Raw genomic sequence first — 25273 nt, forward strand, 5'->3', positions numbered from 1 at the left:
ACAGAGGAGACGCTGATGTAAATAAAGATGGAGGCAGAGGTTGCAGTGGTGTGACCAGGAGCCAAGGAATACGCTCAGCACCAGAACCGGTGGAGAGTAAGGACGGTGTATTCATGTCTAGGGCTGCTGTCACACTGCCGCACACGCTGCCCAGTATGTCACATCCATTCCCTCCCGGTTCCAGAGGCAGGAACCGGCCAGGCCATGTAAGTGCTCCAAAGGCTTAGGGAGAATTTGTTCCATAGTTCTCTTCAAGCTTCTACTAGTGCTCAGCAGTCTTTAGCAATTCTTGGCTTTGCCATGCTTGATAGCTGCGTCCCTCTGATCTCTGTCTTCACATGGTGGTCTCTCTTTTTATAAAGACCCGAGTTACATGAGGTTAGGAGGAACACTGATGGTGCGCTGCGTAGCCGCTCAACTGCTAACAGAGCTCCATGGTTAAGACCGCCAGGCAAACCCACCAGCCCCTCTGCGGGAGGACGAGGGGGCAACCTGCTTCCATAGGATTTACAACCTTGGAAGTGTCAAGGAGCGGCGCTGCTCCGTCCTGTGGGACGGCTGTGAGTTGGAATTGACGTGACAGCACACAGCAACATATTGGTTAGGGCCCCCACCCCAGTATGACTTCATCTGAAGTCTATTTGTAAAGACCCTGTTTCCAAATAAGGTCACACGCTGAGGATCCAGGGAGAATATGACAGTTGGGAGGATACTTTTCAGCGCCGGACAGCAGGATCTGCCCCTTAAGGCTCCAAAGGGATTGTGGGCTTGCTGACAGCATGATTTCAGACTTCTGGCCTCCAGGACTGTGAGAGAATACACTTCTGTTCTTTCAGGCCACGCAGTTTGAGTTCATTTGGGGCAGAAGCCACAGGGGCCAAATACACTCCTTGTCCGCCTTCAGGAGTTCCGCCTCTTCCCGCGTCTTTTCAGATTGGGTGTTCGATTTTGTCAAATGCCTCTTCTGCATCACTTGAAATGACAACTTATAACCCTCTTCCCATCATTTTGTTAAGGGGTCATCCTCTAGAAGGGTTGTTCACTCGTGTGGTATCACAGCCATTCCACCCCTGCCCCCCACCCCCAAGTAACCTGGCCCTGAAAGCCTTGGAGTCCTTACATTTCCTATCAAATTATAAATATGTCAGAATAAACCTCCTTGCTATTATAGTAGCTAGAAGGTTACCCCATTTCTGAAGAATCTGTGGAAGATAGTGCTGTATCTCAGAACACTTTGAAGATAAGCAAGCGATTATAGACTTTGTACTGAGTCCATCTGTGCGGAACAGGGATTTTGGAACTAGTAAGCCTGGGCTTCAGTTTGGCCTTGAGAGAGATTTCTTTTGTACTCTTCCTCCCAAACCAGGCCCCTTCCAGTAAGGAGATCTCAACTCATAGCGGCCCCGATAGGCCCTCAAGGTTTCGGAGATTGTAAAGGTTTACGAGCGCAGATAACCTCCTGTTCCTCCCCAGAGCAGCTGCTCCCTTGAAGCTGCTGATCTTGCAGTTAGCAGCCCCGCGTTTAACCCACTGGTCGACCAGAGCGCTCTTTGCAGGCCATCTTGTGTTCCGAATGAGAAAAAACTGAGTGCACCAAAAACCTTGGGTATCGGGTCTCCTCTTGAAAACTCAGTCGATTTGGTGAGATGGCCCTGAACCCAGCCTCCATGAGCATGAGCTCTGCAGCCCACTCCTCGCTCTTTGTTCTACGTCGTCGACGCTAGTGTAGAGATTCGAGTTTGCAGCCTTTGCTCAGGGCCTCTTCGTGCCAAGGCCGGTGCCATCAGGAAAGACTTTGCAGGGAGGAGGGTGTCACCGCCACCAGGCCAACATATTCATGTTCAAAGAGAGCTTTGTGGAAAAAAAAAAAAAAAAGACAGAAAAACAAAAGTGGCTTTCCTATAAATAATCATCTCAGAAGAAAAGAGAGACAGAAAGAGCACTTCTGGGTATGGATGAGGCAAGGAAACAGGGAAAACAAAATGCCACACCATCCAAAAGAAAGGACGGACAGAGAAAAAAGCACAACCTTAGGACACCGCATGTGAGATGAGAGGCACTTGAAAATAACCTACGGGTCTGTGGACTGGTATGTCTCCAAAATAGGCCTGTGCTATGCCAACCCTCCACAGACTCGCCCGTGAAATGTTCTGGGGGAGGAGGGGGCAGGTGGTCAAATAAAATCTTGAGACATCTCACAAGTGTCCAGCAATTTGGAACGACGTGCGTGTCCCCCATGTGAGAAGTCAAGGAATCCATTACACTACCGCTGTTGGTTCTTGTCAGAGGCAGGCAAACGTTCACACAGCTCCGGCCCAGGGTGTTGTGTTTAGTTGGACAAAGGAACTGCACTTCATGGGCACGGGATTTGCTCTCTCAACTTGAAGGTAGGCTAGCGTAACTCAGAAAGGGATCTCAGAAGTTAAGTCCCCTGGCAAGCTCGGTCCTCAGTCTACAAGCTGATTCCCCCATCCTCTGTGTCCAAGCCCCTAGGCCCACAGAAAAGAAGTAACCCTGAACCCTAAAACTAAAGCTACCCAAAGAGAAATTAGGTCCCAGGAAAAGGGCAAAGTGCCAAGAATTCATCCTTGGGATGTTAGTTCGAATAAGAAGTTCGCTCTTCCATTGTATGGGTAAGCAAGATGAAACTATACGGCGTGGTTGTTGGGCAAACGCTCTGATAAGAGGCAGAAGTGGGGAGAACGGAAAATCACATGCAGAAGCGAGATAAAACACTGAGCCTGGAAGAAAACAAGCCAGAGCTGAAAATGCCTCCTGGGCTTTAGTGTCTAGAAGGAAAAATCCCGAGGAATTGCGTAAAACAGTTCCTGGACTATATCATCAGAATGCAAAGGAAAGGGGAGTTGCCCAGTTAAACTTAAAGATCGAGACACCATCTTAAAAATTGAATAACCAAAAAAAATTTTTGAATAACCTAGAAAGCTTTTGATTGGATTCAAAATGAGATGAATGTGGAAGATGGATCCAGTGTGAAAATGACCGGTGACTCTGAAGCAGAAATGCCCGCAAATGAACAACAAACCTATCATGGAATCTATGCACCGAGAGATCTTATAAAGCACAACTAACCGCCCGCAGCCATGTAATCAATTCCAACTCGGAGTGACCCTTGGGGACGGAGCAGAATCGCCCCTTTGGGTTTCTCAGGCTGTAAATCTTTACAGAAGCAAAAAGCCATCTCTTACGGCTGTGGAGTGGCTGTTGAGTTCGAACTGCTGACGTGGAAGTTGGTTAACAGGTCAACCCAAATCCCAGGGCTCCTTAGATGCTATTTACTGGTGGGGGCGGAGGAAGGGCCTAATGCAGAATAACTGACACTGGAAACAGCTCAGATAAGGACATTCAGGAGAACATTAATGATCAAGCATTTGACAGGAAAGCTAGCAGAAAAAGAAAAATAAACCCTTCCATGAGAAAAATCACACAGAATTTAGCTAATGCCACGGAAATCTTTGGTGTCTAGAGTCAGTGACTCAGTTGCCCTCTTGTCCTACTAAGTTATGAAAGAAGATGCTGACCCAAAATGTTCACTGAGCTCATTTTTATTTATGTATAAAAATAAAATTTTTTCTCAAAGGCAAGGTATCTGTAGGTCCTTCCTTAAAGACCCCACCCAGCCACCCCGCTGGCATTTGAAAAGTAAAGAGGTAAATGAACAATTTTAAATTCTGGACCATAGACGTGATGCTGAACCCTGAAGTCACATTTGAATACATTGAGTAAAGATTAAACTTCTGGAAGAATGGAGAGCACAGAGCAATCGCAAATGTTCTGGTTGCTCCTAAGCAATGCAAGCCGTTGAAACCCACAAGTTAGAAGTGAAGGCCGTGGACGTATAAAATGCTAGCAACGTTTATCTTTCAGAGCCGAGAGATGGCCTGAAACCAATGGTAGGGAATTACGTGTAGCTTTCTCACTTCGTCTTTGTGCTCGATGTTTACAACATCTTTTAAGAATGCGTTTCATGTAAAGAAGAACAATGTATCTCTAGGTTTATTTCCATTTATTCTTTCTAAGATCGGGTAACTGCGTAAAAAACTGGACTGAACGCACATCTTAATGTGTTAACTATACAAAACTATGTCTGTGGAGTCTGTGTGCCTCGACTGATTTCCTCACGGTCTCAGAGCCGTGGGGGCTCCCCGTCCCCGGCCCCCTGCGGGCTACACGAACGTGTCCATTCTGCACGGAAAGGAGGCGAGTTCGCTGGGCCTGTTGCGAGCGATCTCCCAGCATCTGTCGGTTTCTAATTTATGGTTTGGCTCCGGGCGGTGGGTCCTGGCCGTGCCTAAAGTGAACCGCTTCGGATCCGGGCTTCGGGCGGCCTCGGGTTTACCTGCGCCCGCTCCGCACCTGGGCGATCGATCGCGGGTTGGCGCCCCGCGGCGGACTTGCTCCGTGGGCCGCTCGGGCGCCTCGCCGCTCCCCCCACCCCCGCCCGCCGACCCCCGCGCTCCCCAGCGGGGCCTCCGGTTGCCACGTGACGCCCCCGCCGGGGCCCCAGCGCCCTCCTCGCGGGCGCGCCGCTCTGGCTCCCGGGCTCCGCCTGTGCGCGGCCTCCGTGCGTCGCCAAGCCCACGGCATCTGCCGTCTGTCATTCAGCCGCCGGGCACGCCCCGCGCCTTCATTTAGGCCCGCGCGGCGCCGCCTCGCACACTGCTCCTGGTGGACGGCGGGGGCACGGGACTGGACGGCTCGCAGCTGCCCGCCGACCGCACCGCGGGCCTGGGCGCGGGGCGCTTCCCGGCTCGCCGCCATGGCTGCGGCGGTGGTGCGCCCGAGCGGCCCGGCGTGAGCTCCAGGGGGCTGCGGACCGTGCAGGGTAGGTGGTCGGCGGGCGGGCAGCGGGCGGGGGGCGCGCGGCAGCCTGCGGCGGTTGCCGCGGGGTTTGCCGCGCTGCGTGGCGCGCCCCGGTGGCCGGGTCTCCGGGTGGCGGGTCCCTGCCGTGCGGGGAGGGTGTGCCGGTGCCACCGGGCGCGCCGCATCCGTGACGGCCGGTCCGCCGCCCTCGGGACCAAGTGTGAAACTCCGACAGATTGTCACCAGCCGAGCCAAGGACGCCTTCCAAAAAACATGCCCTGCCGCCTGGGAGTGCGCAGTGCCACTTACTGAATGAAGCATTCATGTGTTTTTGGTAAACGGCACTTCGACTCGGTGGTTAAAAAACGTGCTACTCGGAGCTCTCCACCAGGGGAAAAAACTCTGAAAAGTAACAATGTGAGTAAAAGAGAAATGCTGGAGTTTGTGCCCTTGTTGGACAACGATGACTGGGGCGGGCTGGGCTGTATTTTTAGGTGTGCTCTTGAAAATCGTTAGTCTTCAAGAACTCCCTGCATCGGGATAACTGTGAGGGGGGCTTTATTATTTTTTTTTTGGCTATCACGGTTGAACCCCGACATCAAACTTTTAAGGAGGGTGGTGGGGAATTTGACTTCGTATAAAAATAAACTCTTACAACTTTGAATTTTTACCCCCTCCAAAAAACATATTACTTTTATGTTTTAGGAAACCAGTAAAAATTAAAAATAGAAATGCCCCGCGGCTTAGGTCCTCCTTCTTCCAGGAATCCCTCCCTGGCCCCTCCCTCCACAGTCAGGATCGGAGGTCCCTCCTGTGAGCATTCTGGGGCCTCACCCAGGTCCCGCTCCCTTATGTTCCCCCCACCCACCCACCTTATTCCCTCTCTCCCCTGATCCCCCCCCCTACACACCCCACCTCCCAATGAACCCATCAGCGTTTTAGCGCATGGTAAGTGTTGTAATACTGTTTAATAACGAGAAGATACATTAGTTTGGCTTTTCACATTTTCAACTTCAAAATGATACTTTTGAATTGGTCATTGGTAATCAATTTGTAGATACTTAGATAAGAGCCTTCAATTAAAAGTTAGGCTTCTAGAACCGTGGACGATGCGCGCGGTCCATGACCTCGCGGGCAGTCCATTCCTCGGGACTCTGCGACGTGGACCGAAGTTTGAAGCCCGTTTCCGCGGGCCATAAAATCAGTTCAAGGGACAGCCACCAGCATTTGTGAGCGCAGACTAGCCAGGGAATTGAATGCGTGTTTCCTGTGAAGAAACCTATTTATTTGTTTCGCAGTTTTGCCTACACAGATCTGTTTCAGGGTGTAAAATACAATTTCTCACTGTGAGTAAAGAACCCACACTGCAACAACAACTTGGGAGCCAGTGCCCTAGATAAAAGTTGTAGGTACAATACGCAGACAACGTTCAAAAAGTGTGCTGCCGTGTTGTTTGTAAATCCCCCAAAAGCAGAGACTCAGCCTTTGCCCCATCACAAGGAAAAAGGTAAGTTACACTCCAGCCACATAATAGAAACACAGTACAGCAGGGAATGAAATAGTTTTGTGTTTCAACACAAGTGGATCTCAATAATGTTTAGCAAAAAAAAAAAAAAAAAAGGTGCAGAAGAATACTGTATGATGTCATTTATGTAAAATTCAGGACTGGCCAAACCAGGCTGTTGTTTAAGGATGGATACTTAGATGGTAAGAGTAGCAATGACGAGCATAGACGTTAATGCCCTGAAAGCTGCATTAGCGGTCATTGTGTAAGCTAGGACAGGGGCCGTTGGCGTGCAGGAGGAATACACAGGGGAGTGGGGAGGTGGGGGGTGTCCAGCGGAGAAGCTGGAAATACTTTATTTCCTGACCTGGAAGACGGTTACATGGGAATTCGGAAGGTTTATAACTCTGTTAAATGGTGCACACACGTTTGTATGCTAACTTTACAATAAAGTATATTAAAGTATGGTGTCCTAAACTGAAGCTGTGTGAAGCCAAGTCTTATTTATGTGTTTTAGCTTTCTTAAAAAATTAATAAACTCATGATCAGAGAGAAGTACCTGTGGGACGTTCCTTCAAGTGTATGAGTGAATTTTATTTCATAAATCGTGTGGGAGATAAATCAGTGTTTATTATGCCATTCCATTTTTAGACCTTAAGTAATATATAGTATCTTTAAAGTATTTAGAAGAAATTTAAATCATTCAGACAGAGCATTGTGAACATTCTGATGTGTTTTGTTTTCTTATTATAAAAACACTTGTACATATTTTGGAATCTGATTATACTTGTGTTAACAGGATCAAGCTAAAATCAAATTCTGTCATGAAAAGATACTAAAAAGTATCAAAAACGCTGACAAACCCTCATGGACTATCACTTGGGGCTTGAAAAATGCTAACTTTTTTTTAATGTCAACAATTTCAGTGCCTCGGTTGCTCTAGCCACATTGCAAATGCTCAATAGCCACGTGTGACTAATGGCTGTTATATATTATACGACAGATCGCTGCAGAAATATCTGTTAGAAAGCGCTGTCCTAGATACAAATTCTTTGTTGCTTTGGTAAAGTGAAGTCATTAATCTTTCGTGTGTGTGCGCGCGCGCACGCGAGTTTTGCCTTTAGACATTTTTTTCTACTGTTACAGGCATGTTTTCTGAACTTTTTCCCCCCCCAAAAGTTTATACCCTCTTCCTATGCATATATTTTGTTGATATTATGAGCTCAAGTTTAGTACATTTTATTTTTCCACTTTGGAAATCAAACTCTCCCTGTATAAGTGAGTTAACTGAAATGCCGTTTCTATCATATACAAATTCCTATATACGTGTCTGCTTGAGCTTACATTTCTGGCTCCACATTCTGCTGCATTAGGCGCTGGCCATTTAGCTTTTTCTCTGCAAATGCTACAGAATCGTAACTATTGGTGCTTTCTTTGTAATAGGTCATGACATTATAGGAATTTAAACCTTCTTCATTGTGGTATTCTTATCTTTGCCTATTAGCTTGTTAGGACTTTTTCATTCCAAATGTATCAGTTGGGGTGATTTGTCTTCTTGTTATCGATTATTAACTTAGGCTCTGGTCAGCAGTATATACTACTGTTTTTTTGTTTTTGAAATTTGAGAATTGCTTTATAGCTTCATGGTTAGTTTTTCAGACAGTCCTTGTGCAGTTGAGAAAAATATGTATTTGCCGATATTTGGGACAAGGTCCTATTTGTCTGTGTCCCTTGGACCACACCTAAGAATTGTGGTTTTTCAAACCTTTTTTAGTTTTATTAATTTGGGGCTTGTTTGGTCTATCAATTATTGATATATAGCAGAAATCTCACTTTCTTGCACTTCTGTCAAACTTCATAAAAGCTGAACGTACGTATACATAAGTTTGGCATTGCTCTATGTCCTCTGTGGATTGGGGCTTTTTGTCATTAGCTTATGGTGGGGCATACTTCCCTGCCAGCTGCCTGATGCCTTAAAACCTGTTTTTTTTTAATATCACACCTTCATTTTGGTTGATATTTGGCTAGAAAATGCTTCCTATTTTCTCATGTTTGAGATGCGTCTCTTGTAAAAAACTGATTTCCCCCCAACTCCCGTCTAACAATCTTTGTCCTTTTAATTGGAGTGTTCAGTCCAATTGGGTTTAATGTGATTACTGATAAGTTAAAATTCTTTTATGATGTTTTCACTAGGTCTTCTCTCAGTTTTTCGGCTTCCTTATTTCACCACCTTTTGGGTTATGTCTTACCCAAAATATTCTTCCCTCTCAATTAGTGTGAAAGTAGCTTCTCTCTCTGTTAGCAATTTCCTTTAAAATGTTACTGTATACGTTTAACCATGTAAAGTTTCTTATCTGTTTTTCAAGAATCCTAGCCTGCTGGGATCACAGTTCATCTTCTGATTTACAGGGTGTCTTCCTCTGGTGTTTTAGTTCCTTGTTGGTTTTAAATGTTTTCTCTGCTGCAGATTTAACATTCTCCCTTCTTATGGACCTTTTGCTCACCATATCTTCATGCATTTCAGAACTTTGTTTTGTTCTTTTTCTCCCTAAAGGACACACACTACACGTTGTTTATTAAACAACTGTTGATAGTGAGAAAAGGTCTCTGTTTTTCTTTCTTGAGTGATGGCTCTGTTGGGTATACAATTCCAGTTGGGCAGTTTTTTTGCTCAAGCTCTTTGGGGATCTTCTTTCTTCCAGTGTTCGTTTAAATAACTGGCATTTGTTGGTACTCTTGTCTTTGCTTTTGGGATGTTCTCCCTTCTCTGGTGTTCTGCAGTTTATGACTGTGTGTGTGTCTAGGCACAAGCATTTTGTTTATCCTGTTTCAGATTTATTGAGCTTTTCTGTCTTTCATCAATTCTGGAAAGTTTTATCCTTTATCTTTTTCAGTGTTTCCTCCCTCCTCCTCACTGTTTTTCTCATTTTTTCTTCCAAGAACTCTGACTGGACTTAGGTTAGACTTTCTTGCTTTATCATCCATATTATTTCATCTAGCTTTAATATATTTCACAGGTATATTGTTCATGTTGGAGTCTACGTCATTTCTTCAGATCCATATCTTTATCTGTCTAACAGGCTTTTTTATCTCCAAACTGACGAATAATTTTATGTACAACAGAAACAAAAATAAAATGTACACATTGACAAGGTTTAAATATATTTGCACCTGTGTAAACACCATCCAGATCAAGACGTAAAGCATTTTTATCCTTATAAAAGTTACCCCCACCACCCTTTCCTTTTAATAGAATCGCATCTCATCCCCAGGCAGCTATTGTACTGTCCAGAATTTTTCACCATGGATTATTTTAGGGTGTCATTTGACTTCGTAGAAGGGGGCCCAAGCTATTTTTATTCCTTTTCATCTTTGATTTCGTTCTCTCATGATGTTTTGGGGATCCAGTCATGGTGCGCAGGTAAGTCATTGTGCTTGTTTTGCATTGTTTGTTTCACTCTTTCTTTATCAGTATTTCCCAAAGTGGTGAGACTGCTCCCACGGGGAGAAGGGGAGAGAACGGGGCCAATCCAGGGGAGCTGCAAAAGCAGGTACCCACATTTTATCCTGAGTTAAGGGTTATAATACAAAAGTTTTAATTACTAGGAGAGGGCTGAATTAAAAAAAATTTTTTGAAAAGGGTGTGGTAAGTTATAGGTTTTAGAACCTATGTAACAATGATTGCTACACTGGACCTTTCCAACCCTCTGTAGTATCGGATAGACCACAATTTGGCCATTTGCTCTTTGATGAGCACTTGAGTTGCTTCCATTTTGCCGTTATTATAATTGTGAAAATGTTTTTGACCAGCCGTGGGTGGACCAATGCCCATATTTCTTGCGTATGAACGGAAGTCATGAGGTAAGTTGGTCACATTTCCAGGAATATTTATAATGTTGAACATCTTTTATTTGTTTCTTGCCCATTTACATTTCTTTTATGAAGTATCTGTGCAAATGATTTGACCATTGATTATTACGTTATTTATCTTTGGTTAATGATTTTTACTACCTTAAGTGTCCTAGATAGGAAACCTTTGTCAAGTGCATGTTTGCAAATGTTTTCTACTTCTCTGAAGTTGGGCTATTTGTGCTCTTATACGAGTGTCATTTGTGAACAGAATGTTATTTTTTTTAATCCTAGTTTATCAAGTTGGCGGGTGGGCACTTAGGCTTACCCACAAAATTTACCCTCACTTCATTTTTGCCTGTCCCCAAGGTTTCAAAGACATTGCCCATGGCTTTCTATAGTTTTAATCCTCATCATGTACTTTATTTCCAGGTCATTTTTGCATATGTGGTAGAGGTAGGTGTCAGGATCTAGTTTTTACATTGAAATCCAGCTGTTCTATAGCATTCATTTAAGATATTTTTCTTTTCCCACTGAATTTCAGTGGGGCCTTTGTTGAAGAATGAATTATTACATATATTTGGTTTGTTGCTAGGCTCAGTTATATTCCAGTGGGTATTTGTCAATTCCTGTATAGGTTCACATTCTTTAATGGTTATAAACTGAAAAAAAAAAACACCTCACTGCCATCAAGTCAATTCTGACTCATGGGCATCCTATAGGATAGGGCAGAACTGCCCCTGTGGGTTTTTGTGACTGCAACTGTATAGGAGTAGAAAGCCGAATCTTACCCACATAGAGCAGCTGATGGCTTCAAACTACTAACCTCATGGTTAGCAGCCCAACATGTAACCACTATACCAGCTCCTAGTATATAGCAAGTCTTGGCTTTTGGTAGTGTAGATATTCTATTTTTGTTCTTAAAGAATGTTGATGTTTTTGAGACTTTTTTTTTTCTTTCAGTTTGAGGTTAGGGGGAGACACAATTCGGTCCCTAGCAGTGAATTGTTAAAATGCATTTAATTGTAATTTTTGTATCCTATGACATTTACAAGAAAAACTACATTTATATTTTCCTCCCCGATATTGATGCCTTTTTCTGGATAGACCATGAAAACAATATTGAATCAAAGTAGTAAGAGCAGATATCCTTGCTTGCTCTTGATCTAGAGAGAGTAGTTAAATATCTTACTATTAAGGATGACGTTTACTGAATTTGAAAATTATTTCAATAAATTCTCTTTATAAAAAGAACATTCTAAAACAAGAGGCTTTTTGTTTTGTTTCCCATTTCTGTTTCATTGAAATTTGCTTTCCTGAAACTTTATTCTAGGATAAGCACCACGTTTTCTATAAAACTCAACCCAACTTCTGGGTGACTTAAAAAATTAACAGTGTCACAGTACTCTAAGCTACAAACAATTCCGATTTCCCTAGTTTATCCTTCAATGTCCTGTTTCTGTTCAAGGTACACTCAGTATCTGCCTAAGTATGTGACAGTTTTGTTAGTCCCTCATGTTTTCATGACCTTGATACTTCTGTAGGTAATAGGTCATGGGTTTTATAGACCTTTCCTTCATTTGAGTCTACCGGATGTTTTCTTACAATTTGACTTAGGATTTAGATTTTGGTGGCGGTGTGTGTCCCTAATGAGAGAAAGACTGGGATTTCTGCTCCCGTAAACAGTGGCAGTCTGGGAAGCCCGCAGGGGGATGCTGTGAGCCATCACCGACTCCATGGCAGTGAGCTTGGTGTTTTGAGGTGTCCTCCCCACCATCTCAAAGACACATCACACCCCCCATCACAGCTGGTGATTTTAATCTTGATCACATCGTTCAGATGGTGTCTTCGGAGTTTCTCCACTACGATTGTCCTGTCTGTGACTTCCTTGTTAGGAGGGGCTCCAAACTCTCGCAGACAAATGGAATGAAAAGATAATGGAAAATTTCCACAAACATTCTGAGGCCTCCTTTAAACTAACAAATGGCCACACTGGAGGAGAGGGGAGGAGGAGCTGCAAGTAGCTGTGGACATGGGTTAAAACCTCCACAGCAATTGATATTTTGAAGGCTGTGCAAATATCCTATTTCTCCTCCTCAAGGTTGACTCGCTAATTTTAGTATTTATCAATTGGTCTTGCCCAATGCATTATTAGAGTTGTATTGTTATACCCATTTTCTATTTACTTCGTTTTTTTCTACACTTATTAACTCAAGTTCTTAAAGTAAGACACGTTCCTTATTCATGTACTTATTAAAGATGTAACTACTGTCAGTATGCTTTTAAGGGTATTTATTTTAGTCTTTGGCTTATATTCCAACACTATTTTTATTTCACTTCAATTGTTCAAACTTCGTCATTTGGAACTTCTTCCTTTTGACATTGCCTCTTATTTTATTTTATTTTTTTAAAGAAAATTCTCCTTTGCCTTCGGTTTACACAAGTTGCTCCAAGTGTACTTCGTATTTTCCCTCTCCTACCTTTAAAAACAAACCAATGTACAACAAAGTTCACTGCTGTCAAATTCATAGTGACTCGGGGCAACCCTGTAGGATAGCGTCTACCTGTCCCTGTGGGTTATATATGACAGAGAAGAATGCCTCCTCTCTTTCCTGTGGAGCAGCTCGTGGTTTTGAGCTGCTGACTGTGTAGTTAGCAGCTCAAGGTATAATTCATCATGCCGCCCGGGCCCGTTGCCCCAGCCTTAGAACCAGCCATTTCTCTAAGAAGCATTCGTCCCTTTCAGTGGAGTGGGTACTTAGAGACCAACATCTAGGTGCTACGGATCCTTTTTGTCATTGGGTTGCTACTGTTTCTAGTCCTTCTTAGTGAATAGAAATATATATGATCAATATTAATTCCAATTTTTGTTACATCTATAGAGATTATTGCATGAGATTTCTTTTATAGTCTAGAAGCTGGTGAATTACAAATAGCTGTCATTTTAAAGAATGTTTATTCAGTGGTTCTAGGAGCTTTGCTATGAATACCTCACTCTATTACCAGAACAAATCTTAAAGGGAGCTCTAGACTGCATTTTTATATGTCTTAAGAACAAAATTTTGCCTCAGTTTTATGCTGCTGATTTGTCCTGGTTTGTTTGGACCTTTCTCTCACCCTGTGAATTTTAATGTGAGTTCATGAAGCTTCATGGTGAGGAATGGAGTAGTCACCAGTTACTTAGCTTCTCTTTATCTCAGTGTTTTTCCCACTGTAAAATGTAGACGAGAAACAAACTTTATAAAGTTGTTGAGATGGTTAAATGAACCAATACATAGAAAGAGTTAGCAGTTGTGCCACCTACTATCCATCCGTTCATTCTGAGTCATAGAAACCCTATAGGACAGAATAGAACTGCTCTATAGGATTCCTGAGACTATAAATCTTTAATAGAGCAGAGAGCCTCTTTTTGCTCCCAGAGTGTGGCCCCACTACCCAACACTTAATTCACTGTATGTGCTGAGCCTCTAGGAATACACATTTTCCCCATGCAGTAGACTATAATGATTTAAGTTACATTACTTGTTGAATTATCTTGTTTTCTTGGGTAAACCTTGCACATATGATCTAGATTTAATTTACTGTTTAGAGTTTTTTCCATGTAATATTCATGAGTTACCAACTGGCTGAGTTTAGAACATAATGGATAAGAGAGTACTAAAAAAAAAATTACACAAGAGCTTAGCAACTGATGTGGCAACATTCCCAACTTTCTAGAGTGATTTATGTGGGAATCTTTTGGTAGATAGAGAGATATAGGTATCTCTTGCATGAGCAAATAGAGAGCTTGGTTTATGTTGTGAAAAATAGCCACTTAACCAGAAGAGTATTCTGGTAAAGATACCAGCCTGGAAAAATTTGTAGGGCTACACTGCCCTGTAGGGTTCCTATGAATTAGACTCAACTCAGTGACCCACAATCATGTTTTTTTTTTTCTTATGTTGGTTTAGACCCTTTTCATTGTGCCCTCTTTTTGAGTCCCCATCTCTTCCTATCATGTGCAGTAGTGGTCACTGGGGTCAATTTTCTCATCAGAATCATTCAGTGCATCTTAGGGTTTGAGGAGAGAGGTCTTAGACTTCTTATCCAATGATGGCCCTTTTTTGTCTAGTCCCAGCCTGCTGTTGTTAGTTGGCCCCAATCACTATGAATGAAATGCTATCTGGTCCTGTACTAGCCCCATGACTGGTTGTGAAATGCACCGTTGTGATCCATCAGATTTTTCAGTGGCTGGTTTTCAGAAATAGATTGCTCAGCCTTTCTTCATAAAGGTGCACTCACTGGCCACGAATTAAACTCTTCCATGAGTTTCCAGGATGGAAGGCAAGGATTTTACCACTGACCCACCATTGCTGCAACCCCCCAGCTCTCTTCCCTCTGCGTGCCCTCCTGGCCTGTGTTCTGTTACTTCACTGAATTAGCCCAGCGGCACAGCCAGTCTTACCTCCTCATCAGTCCCTGAAGATCCAGGGCACTGTGTTTGTGGTCAGTATTTTATTCATGCCGTTCCTTCCACCTTGAACCCATTTCCCCCATTTATGAATAACAATTTTCAAGGCCTGTTCAGAGGCTACCCCATTCCATGATCTTCATAACTATATAACAGCCCTGTAGTTTGTAATCTGTGACTTTTTTTGAATTCTTACCTTTCACCACCAATCGTTATTATCAAAATATCAGCCCCACCTGGTAAGGTTCCTAGAGATAAGGCTGAAGAGCCTTGCATGATGCTTTGCATCTGAAATGCCATTGCGAGATAGCCCTGATTATGACTATTGTACTGCAGTTTTGCAAGGCAGGTATAATTATATCTGTTTTAGATGGTGAAGAAACTGAGTGTCAGAGAGTTTAAATAAACTTGCCCAATGTCATGTAGCTCGTAGGTAGCCAAACTGGTTTCTCTGATTTGAAAACTAGTGTTGTTTCTTTTATGCCACGACTGATTAGTAATGATTATGCCATTTCTAAAAATGGTGAACTAGCTGCTGCATTTATGCTAAAACACCGTTGGTATTGCGCTTTGCTGCTGTCGTCAGTATGCTACCTAGGGTCTTTGTTGACTCAAGTTCAACGCATTGAAGGTTGGGTGATGAGCCAGAGGCAGGTTGGTCGTGCAAGTTGCTATGGACTACCGTATATACTCGAGTATCAGCCAACCGAATATCAGCCGAGGCCCCTAATTTTACCACAAAAACGGCATGAAAAATGTGCTGAACAACTCGGCTTATACTCAAGTGTATACGGTAATTGGTTTGGTCTTCCTCCGGATTTCCCCCTTAGTTTCTTTCCTTTAAAAAGATAGTAGTGCATAAGGTTTAAACATTCTCATTTTAGCTTACTGACTTAGGTCAGTGAAACCTAAGCATAGTTGGTTGGTCTTTGTTTTCTTTTTAGTGAAAGCATTTCATATACCTGATGACATTTTCTAGACAAAATAGTCTATTAATCTCTCATAAAGAACGTTTCCTCTAGTATTGAGTGTACCAACCACCTACGCAAAATTGTATAAAGTGTACTTCCCATATATACTTGAGTATAAGCCGAGTTTTTCAGCACATTTTTAATGCAGTTTTTGGGTAAAATTAGGTGTCTCAGCTGATATTCGGGTCGACTTATACTTGAGTATATACAGTACATCTTTGAAACCACTACCTAGATCAAGAAAAACAATGTTATATCAATTCAGAAATAAATGCCCCAAACTTCCTCTATGCTTAGGCTGGGTTCTCTTGAGAAGGAAAACCAGTAAAGCTTACCTCTGTGTATATGTGTATAGAGGTTTATAGTCAAGGAAATTATGCACGCAGTATGGCAGTGGACACGTTCCAAGTGTGGGGTCAGATGTCAGGCTGGAGGCTTCTCAACTCTTGTAGGTGCAGCAGCTGATTAACCCAAAATTGGTAGGTCAGACAATAGGCTGCAATGAATTCAGCAGACACAAATGAATCCAAGCTCAACAGGTAAGATAGGCTACTGATGACTCCTAGGATTACCAGGCAATATGGAAGGCCGCTTGCTCAAGTCCAAAGAACTGCTGATTGCATGATGAGCCAGATGCAGGATGCACAGCCAGCCAAAAAGCAAGTAAGTTTTCCCCTTATATTGGAAGCAAAGTACACTTGGAGGAGAGTTCTTTTCAGTTAATTGCCTGCTTCTAGCAGACCACATTATGGAAGTGATTAAATTATGCTGCCGCTCACCATGGGGAATTACTGTGTCTTCACTGCCAGACCACTGAGAGTCCTGGCCCAGCCAAGCTGCCACAAAATTTTAAACTATGATACCCCAGAAGCAATACCTTATTGATTTCTATTACCATAAATGTGTTTAATGTTATTAAACTAAGATTAAGTAGACTCAATCAGGTTTTTAATGTATAGCCAAATCCTTTTATCCTTATTTTTGAGATTCACCCATGTCGGTACATTTATCAATAGTTCTTTTTTCCCCCTTTGGATAATATTTTAGCAGTATGCCTCAATCTATTCATTCTGTTTATTGATAGGTGGGTTCTAGTTTAGATTTGATTATTATAAATAAAGTTGCTAGGAGTGGTCATAAACCTATCATTTGATGTACATTTTTAGTATTTAACTTGGGAACTGGTTTGGTTATCTAATATTGCTAAAGTAAAATAAGATCACAAGTCGATTTCAAAGAACCAGGAGTATTTCTCAGTTTTGGAGGCTACCAGTGTAAATCAGCATCAACACAAGAAGAGATCTGACCTTATAAGTAGTCCAGTGTCCATTGACGTTCCTTGGATGTAGATTTATCTTCACGTGATATCTGCATCCCCTTGAAAATACCAAGCATCTTTCTAAGTAGTTCTTGAACAGTCTGTCTTTTGTGCAGTACCTGGTCAAGTCTTTCACACGTCTTTGTTAGACTGTCCTCCTTTTGGTGTCATGAATATTGTGAAACAGTCTTTTGAATATGAATACTGCAGATAGCATTTGTGTGTGAGCTTCCTGCTTACTCTTGTAAGGTGTCTTTTGAGGAACAAAATTCTTAATGAGATCCAATTGATCTTTACAGTTAGTGATTTGGGCATTGTTTTAAGAAATCGTTGCTTATTCCACAGTGATATGGAATAAAGATCTATTTTTCTCCCCACATTTTGGTCTGTGACCAATGATCGATTTCAAATTACTTTTTGTGTATGATGGGAGCTCAGGGTTGTTATGGATTAAATTAGTTCCTCCTACATGTGTATTGGACATCCTAGGTATTGGGAATGGTTTTCCTTGTTATGCTAACGAGGCAAGATAATACTCTTGCCTCGTTAACATAAATAAGTAAATAAAGTGTAGGGTTTATCTTTAGTCAATTCATTTAAGATATAAAAAGCAATTAAGTGAGCACAGAGAGATGTGGCAAGATAGATGCGAAGACACTTGGAACCCAAGAAGCAAAAGCTGAAGCGATAAGGCCCTTCTTCCAGAACCAACAGAAAGGCCTTCCTCTTGGGTCAGTGCTTTGAATGGAAAAATCTGGCGGCCTAAACTACCCAGAAAATAAATGATTTTGTTAAATACATCTATTTGTTATATTTCTGTTAAGGCAGGACTAGATAACTAAGAAATAAGTTTGTACTGGGAAAGTTGAAATCTAACAGACTAAAATATAGAAACCGTTTCAGAGCTGGGTAATGAGTAGAAATTGGAAGAGTGTCAAGATGCCTACGAGGAAAAGCCTAGCTTGCCCCGGAAGAGACTGCTGTAGTATTACAAAGTCAAAGACAACTCTGGTGCAGACTCAGATGAAGTGAAAACGGTCTATGGTTTTAGAGAATGCCTGTGACATTGGCAACAAAATGTTGCTAAAAATGGACTTCTGGTGAGGCTTTAAAAGGAAGTGAACATGTAAATGTGTTTGGGCAACGGAGGAAGGCGGTGCTTTTTTATACTGTGGCAAATAACTGGTCTGAAATGATTATGTTCAAGTATTTAGTGGGAGGTAGAACTTGTAGGTGATGAACTTGTATATCTGACTGCAGAGATTTCTAAGCAACCTCTTGGTTCTCGTTGCCATTCATAGTTAATAACATGGGAGGAGATGGACTTAAAAATAAAGTGTACATTATGAGCACACAATTTAAAGACTGGGAAATTCTTTTGTACAAACTAAGGACACGTGTTCTGGAATTCTAGTTCACCAAGGACATGGCTACACTATCTTTTGTTCAAGAGCTTAAGCCATTGGCTAATGGGGCTAAACAACTATCACAGCAGAAAATCCATCAGCTTAGACGGAAAGTGAGAAGAAAGAACACTGCCTCTTGGAATCCCACAGGCAGGAAGCAGGCAAAGGAGCTCCATCTGTTGTCCGCCCAAGAAAAGATAAGAGCTACCCCTGGAACAGCTCAGAGGAGCTTGGGAAACATAACTTGTAGACTTCAGAAGTCCACACATGATAAAGGCTCTCCCATAGTTGATGCAGATGAGTCAGAAGATGAGCGTGTGGACCCTGATTTAAGACTTTGGGGATAAAGTAATGACGGTGTTTTGCATATGTGACAAGGATGTCAGTATTTGGTGGCTAAGAATGTTATGAGTTGAATTATGCCCCGCCAAAAGTATGTGTTGTAAATCCTAACCTCTGCCCCACAGTCATGATCTCAGTGGGAATAGATTGTCTTTGGTATGTGAAAGAGGCAGCTTCAGTGTATCTTGGGTCAGTCTATTTTGAGATAGAAAAGGAGATTAAAGAAACAAGCAGAGAGAGGGAGAGAATGGGGTAAGAACAATGCCAAGACAATTGGGGGTCTCCAAGTGTACCCAGGGAGCAGAAGCTAAAGAGACGAGGACCTTCAACTAGCTCTGAATTTAGACATCTAGCTTCTCACGCTCTGCCTTTATTGAGATGTGCTAGTCAACATACAAATCATAGATGAACACGTCGATAACTTTGTCAACGTCTGAAGATTATTCTTGCCAACACTGAAAAAGAGTCCACTAAAAATTACTACAAAAAGAATATTATAATTGTATAAAATTTATATCAATTTATAGAATACGATAAGAAACCCACTTTAAAATACCAGTCTATTGTATTGCATTTCTGAGATTGCACACACTCCGACATGTACAGGGCTTACAGGAAGCCCACTTTAAAGCACATCAGACTTGCTTGCTTTCCTTCCCCAGCACAGCGCTCCAGTTGCTCTGCAATCTGTTTTTGAAGAGCCTTTTCTTCTCCCGCCCATTTACAGTAGTATTGCTACTTGAAGATCAAGTGTCCATTTATTCTGAACTGGGGTACTGTGCCGTTGTTCTGTTGGACGGTCTCTGGTCGCTGTTGACTAGTCAAGCTTCAGTTGTGTTATGCCTTCATTGCAGCCAGCAGGAAGGTGGAAGAAATAAGAGTGCACACCATCAAGGATTATTCCTAGTATTTGTATACAACACATCTGCCTAGGTTTCATTCATTGGTAACATGACGACTTCCATCTTTCAGGGGATTTGGGCAATGTCTTTATCTGGGGGGCTTGTATTAAATGGAGAGATTTATTATGAAAGAAGAAGGGATATGAGGGAAAATTGGCAGTCTTTGCCATACCTTCTTTTATGTAAGCACTTTGTCGCTGCACAGGAACATCTCATGAGTTCTCAGGTGTCTCTCATTGCGATCTCTTTGGCTAACGCTCCCTCAGATATCACAGCTCTGGGTTAGAAGTCTTTGTCAGATCCGTTTAAGAAGTCCCAAGTAGCAGGTCAGCTGTTTCCAAGTGAGAGAAGTGTCCAGCCTTGTTCTTTCTTTTTTTATGGGTGTCAATTCATCGATACATAAAATACATTAATAATGATTGTGCTACTTTTGCCATTGTCCTAAAAGACGGACAGTTAAGTAATCCTCAGTTAAATTACTTTATCACAGGATTTATTTGAAACTGTGTAAATGGAAGTCTTGTTTACTATTGGGAAACTTATCAAGTGAAGTGGGGGAGTTCCTTAAAGATAAGATTTTTTGGTTTGTTTGTTTACAAATCACCTGCAAACTCCTAAATTACAAAGCAGTGAGTGACACAACTATTATCTATAAGATTAGGATAACTTGTGGGTGAAAGTGACTGAGCTCAAAAGGACAGGCTGTTACCTGAGCCCTCCAAAGTACACGTAAGATCAGTTAGCTCTGCACACAAACTCGAGATAAGATGAATTGTTTAAAGGAATTCGGTCACCTTAGAACTGCTATTAAGAGTTTATTTATTCTGGCTGCACTTTACTATAGGATATGTTTTATTAAATAGAGGAGAGCCCCTTTTAATTTACTCTCAGGGGGCCCTTGTAAAATATATAATTTGTTACTTTGCTGTTAAAAATATATGCAAAAAAGCACACCCCAATTGAATAGTTTCGAGATGTAAAATCCAGGGGCATCGACTACAAAGCAGCCAGTCTTTACTTCCTTTCTTAAGTATTCCACAAGTATAAACTCACTGTCCCTAAATTTCCTATCCTTTCTAGTTGCTGTTAGAATTTGAATCCATATCGTTATTTCTAAAGAGAGCGCCAAGCTCAAAGAAGATGTGCTTAACTAGTCAAGCAGAACTATTGTATAGTAAGGAGACCTGGTAGTGTAGTTAGGTGCTGGGTTGCTAACCGCAAGGTCAGCCCCTCAAAACCACCAGGTGTTTTGCAGGAGGATAAAAAGAGGCTTTCTACTCCCATAAAGTTACAGTATTGGAAATCAACAAGGATAATTCTGCCTTGCCTTAGAGTTTCTCTGAGTCAGTGTTGACATGGCTTTGAGTTATTGTAATTATATTCCCTATATTATTTACAAGCAACTTTATAAGACGTTAATCAAAATGTTAATAAAGATAACAGAAATGTGTCATGATTGTATCTGTGGGGGGGGGGCACTGTAATGTATAATACCGATTTGAATCCGTGGTTGGGAATTCACCTCTATTCTTCCATTGTTCTCAAGGGAAATAAAATGGAGAGTTTTCACAAGTCCGCACAGTCGTGAGATGTTGGGATGGAGCGTAAGCTGCTGTGCTGTTCATGCTGTGGTCACTCCATCATTTTTTTTTTGCCATGTCATTTTATAAAGATAATAGTAGTGTTTATAATGTCATCAATTTAGTTCCTGCTGGAAATTGCTAGCGCTTCAGAGAAGTAGTTATGTTAAATTCGCTCTTCTGTGGAGCATAAAGGCAGTGTTACGCTTAATGGTAACTCTTTTTCATGTTCAAAAAGGTGTTTAACTGCAATCTAGAAAATTACTTTTAAACATTTGGCGGAAGATGTTCATGTTCTTGAGAGGACATGATAATAGAACACATGGACCTGTCAATCACTGTGACATTTTTAAATCTATAATATGTAGATCCTGACACCTGAGAGGGGGTGGGGGTGGTACTACTAAAATAACACGGATTCAAAGAGTTTGGGAAAACCATGGATCATAAATTTTACTAGCTTACTTTAATTAGGGATTTTATTTATTTATTGAAACGGACTTCCCTGTCTCTAGCTGTATCAGTTCCTCCCCCACAAGGTTGTAGTTGTTGATTTTGACTCAGACTGACCCCGTGTTTCTCAGCAGAAAGCCAGGCCCAGTTCTTCACATACTCACAATTGTTTTCATGTTTGAGGTCCTTGTTGCAACCGCTGTGGCAATCCATTGCCTTGTGAGTCATTTTTTGCCCCAGACCACCTACCTTATCAAGCAAGATCACCTCCAGGGTGATCCCTCTTGCTGACAGGTCCTGCCGTCTCCGCTTTTAAGGACCATTCTGACCATCCTTCTCCCAAGACAGATTCATTTGTTCTTTTGGCAGTCCACAGGCTTTGATTATTCTTCACCAGTGCCATATTTCAAGTGCATCAGTTCTCTTGTGGTCTTCCTTATTCGCTGTCCAATTTTCATATAGATATGAAATGACAGGAAGCACCAGGGCTTGGATCAGCCACGCTTTAGTGCTCCAGATCGCATCTTTGCTCTTTACAGAGGAGTTCTGCAGAAATTTGTCCAAGCAGCACATTGCGTTATTTCTTGAATGCTACTTCTCTGAGTATTAATTGTGGATCCGAGCAAGATGAAGCCCTTGGCAATTTCATTCTCAGTTTATCGTCACATAGTCTATTGGTCCAATCGTAAGGCTTTCTGGTTTTCCTTACATTGTTGTCATCTACATCGAAGGCAACAGTCTGAGTTTCATCCGCAAGGGTTTTGAGTCCTTGCTTTCAGCCAGCCAGTTGGTAGCACCTGCTCATTGCAGGTTGTTAAATATCCTTCTTCCAATCCTGATGCTGCCGCTTTCTTCATCAAGCCTAGCTCCTCAGATTGTTCGCTCAGCATACAAATTGAAGACGTGTAGTGAAAGAATACAGCCCTAAATCACACTTTCCCATTCTACACCACACAGTTTCCCTTTGTATTGTTCAAACAGCTGCCTCTCAGTCCATGTACAGGTTCCCAAGAGCACAATGAAAGTTCTAGAATTTCCATTCTTAATGTAATACATAGTTGTTATGATGATAACTTAGCCAAGATTCAGCTGATATCCGCAATGATAACTTTCATTCTAAGTCTGGCTTTATTTTCTGCTGCAACCATTTTTGAATTATCTTCAGCAAAATTTAACTTGCATATGAAATTGTACAGTAGCTTCCAAGTTCAGCTAGGTTACCTTTCTTTGGAATTGACACAAAAGAGGATCTCTTTCAGTTGGTTGGCCAGGTAGCTGTCTTCCAAGTTTCTTGTTAATAGATTACTGAGTGCTTCCAGTACTTCATCAGCTTGCTGAAACATTTCATTTAATATCTATCAATTCATGGAGACTTGCTTTTGGTTTTTTTTGCTGATGTGTTCGATGTCGCTTGGACTTCTTCCTTCAGTACCATTGGTTCTTTCATTGGGCAGAGTTGTGTATATTGAAGACTGTATTTATTCCATGGATCTTCATTTACAAACCAGCATTCCAAATCTGGTGGTTTGGGGCAAGCGGAGGAGAAAGAGATTTTTACATCTCTTAGCTGGGTGTTTTGTCTTAAATTCTCCATACTCGTTATTTTTAAATGGGAACTAGCAGACTCCGTGGAGCCAGTTGGAACCAAGATGACGGTAAAAAGGAGTTTGAGAGGAACCCACAGAAAGCTAATGCAGAGCTCATTAAAGTACAGGTGACATGACTTACATCTTTGGTGTGTAACAGTTCCTCCTCAAGTGATGCTTCCTGGTCTCCATTTGGTAGAGGAAAAAGTAAATGAAGTCAATGGAAAGAAGATCATAAATCTGCCAGATACAGGTGGCTGCAAAAAAAACAAACACGAATGCAGACAGTGCGTAGTGGCAACAGTGAGGCGCCCTCGAACTAGTATTTTAAAACCGCCTAATGAGAGAAATAAAAGTAAATATACTTTTTTAGAAAGCAGAATCTCTCTCTCTAGGTAAAAAAGGAATGATCGAATCTGACAGCTATGGTGTACTAACTTACGTCCGTTAAAAGATGTGCCAACTCGAATTATCTCCTCAATAAGAAATTGGGTGACAGTTTCAACATGTCGAGGAGAGAGCGAGCCGTCTGATGAGCAGTGGCCACGGCTGTGTTCCTTCTTTGCTCTGTGAGCTGAGGGGAGCACAATGGAGATGGAGATTCTAGACTCGATTCTAGGAAGCAATTCTGCCTCTAATGCCTCACCTGAGCCACAACCTCCTCTTGTCTGAGACCAAACTGAGGATGCGAAGTCCAGAATGGACAGGGAATCCCAAGGAATGTTGACAGGCCACTAGGGGTGGGGGTGGGGAGGGGAGAACTGGGAAATGTAATAGGGGGAAAAAATGTCATGGAGGTCATGGCTCATAGCTCACTTTACACAAGGTGGACTGGCATCTGCTCTCACCCAGCTTCACGTATTTAGACGTTATTAAGAGAGACAAGTCCTTGGAAAAGGACATCTTGCTTGTCTTCAGTAGAGGGCCGTTGAAAAGAGGAAGCCCTCAACATGTGGCCGGGCACAGTGGCTGCGACCGTGGGCTCAGACAGGTGTGTGTGTGCGCGTGCGCGCAGGACCCATCTGTCTCATTCTGCCGTGTAGAGGGTGTCTGTAAGTCGGAACCAACTCAACAGCTCAGAACAAGGACCCAGTCAGTGACTGGGAGTGACAAGGGCTCTGTGGCTAGAAGACCCCTTCCTTGCAGTGCGGACACCTTGGTGGGGTGTGTGTGTGTGTGTGTGTGTGTGTGTGTGTGTGTGTGTGTGTGTGTGTGTGCAGTCAGTGACTGACAGCATCTGTGTATGAGCTCTTGGTTAGAAAAGGTATTTGCTACATGAGCGCTCATTTAAAACTCACTCCAACACTCAAAAAAGTTACTGTTGGGGAAAGGAGATGGTACTTTTCTCTGTGCTTTGTCAAAATTACATACGAATCTAATAAAATTTCATTTCACAGATGAATGTGTCGCCGTTATATGGTAGGAATAAGGAATTTCTGTTTTTGTTTTTAGAGTGTTCCTGCCTGCTTCATAAACAGCCACTGGCCTTGGTAAGTTGATACCTTAATTTTCTTTCTTTCTGTGTTTTTGGTCTGTCACCTCAGATACCTCATCTTCTCCAGTTACATAAGAGTAATTTTCTAATATGCATCACGAAGGTGTCACAGATGGGGAACATTTTGTTTTGTTATACATGAGGTCACCCTCGGTCAGAAAGGACTTGAGGACAATTAATAATTTTTCATGAAAACCTGCAGCAAGAACTGCAGCAAAGCTGTATTACCTGTTGAATTATTTTAAGACCTGCTTTACTTTTTTGATTAGACCATGTACTCTGAAGAAGTTTGAATTGTACATCTACACATCTGCTTCTTGGGATTGAGCTCCTGTCAGTTTGTGAATAGTGATTGCCGAGGGCCAGCTGCAGAGCTGAGGTGGTACACCGTCCGGATGCACATCATGCTCCGCACCCATAACCTCTCTGTGGCACGTGGCGCGCGCACTCTCACCACCCTGGGAGTAAGCCACTAGCCCGAGCTGTTGGACTAGTTGGACTAGTGAGAGGAAATCTGATTTCATTTTCCTACAAAAACTGCGCAATTTGATAAAATAAGAGAAAGCCTCCAGATTGAGAGAACTCAGCGATATTCC

General features: G+C 42.3%; 1 protein-coding gene across 2 annotated transcripts in view; it reads left to right on the forward strand.

Moving 5' to 3' along the window:
- The first annotated feature begins 4696 nt into the window (after positions 1-4696).
- Positions 4697-25273, forward strand: part of PLAGL1 (PLAG1 like zinc finger 1) — a 60971-nt gene continuing 40394 nt past the window's right edge. For both annotated transcript variants that reach the window (XM_075554436.1, XM_075554437.1), the window contains exons 1-2: positions 4697-4843; positions 24635-24672. The gene's annotated coding sequence lies outside the window, so the exon portion shown is untranslated. The remainder of the gene's footprint in view (positions 4844-24634; positions 24673-25273) is intronic.

The sequence above is a fragment of the Tenrec ecaudatus genome, chromosome 7 (genome assembly GCF_050624435.1).
Source record: "Tenrec ecaudatus isolate mTenEca1 chromosome 7, mTenEca1.hap1, whole genome shotgun sequence".
Taxonomy (NCBI): Eukaryota; Metazoa; Chordata; class Mammalia; order Afrosoricida; family Tenrecidae; genus Tenrec; species Tenrec ecaudatus.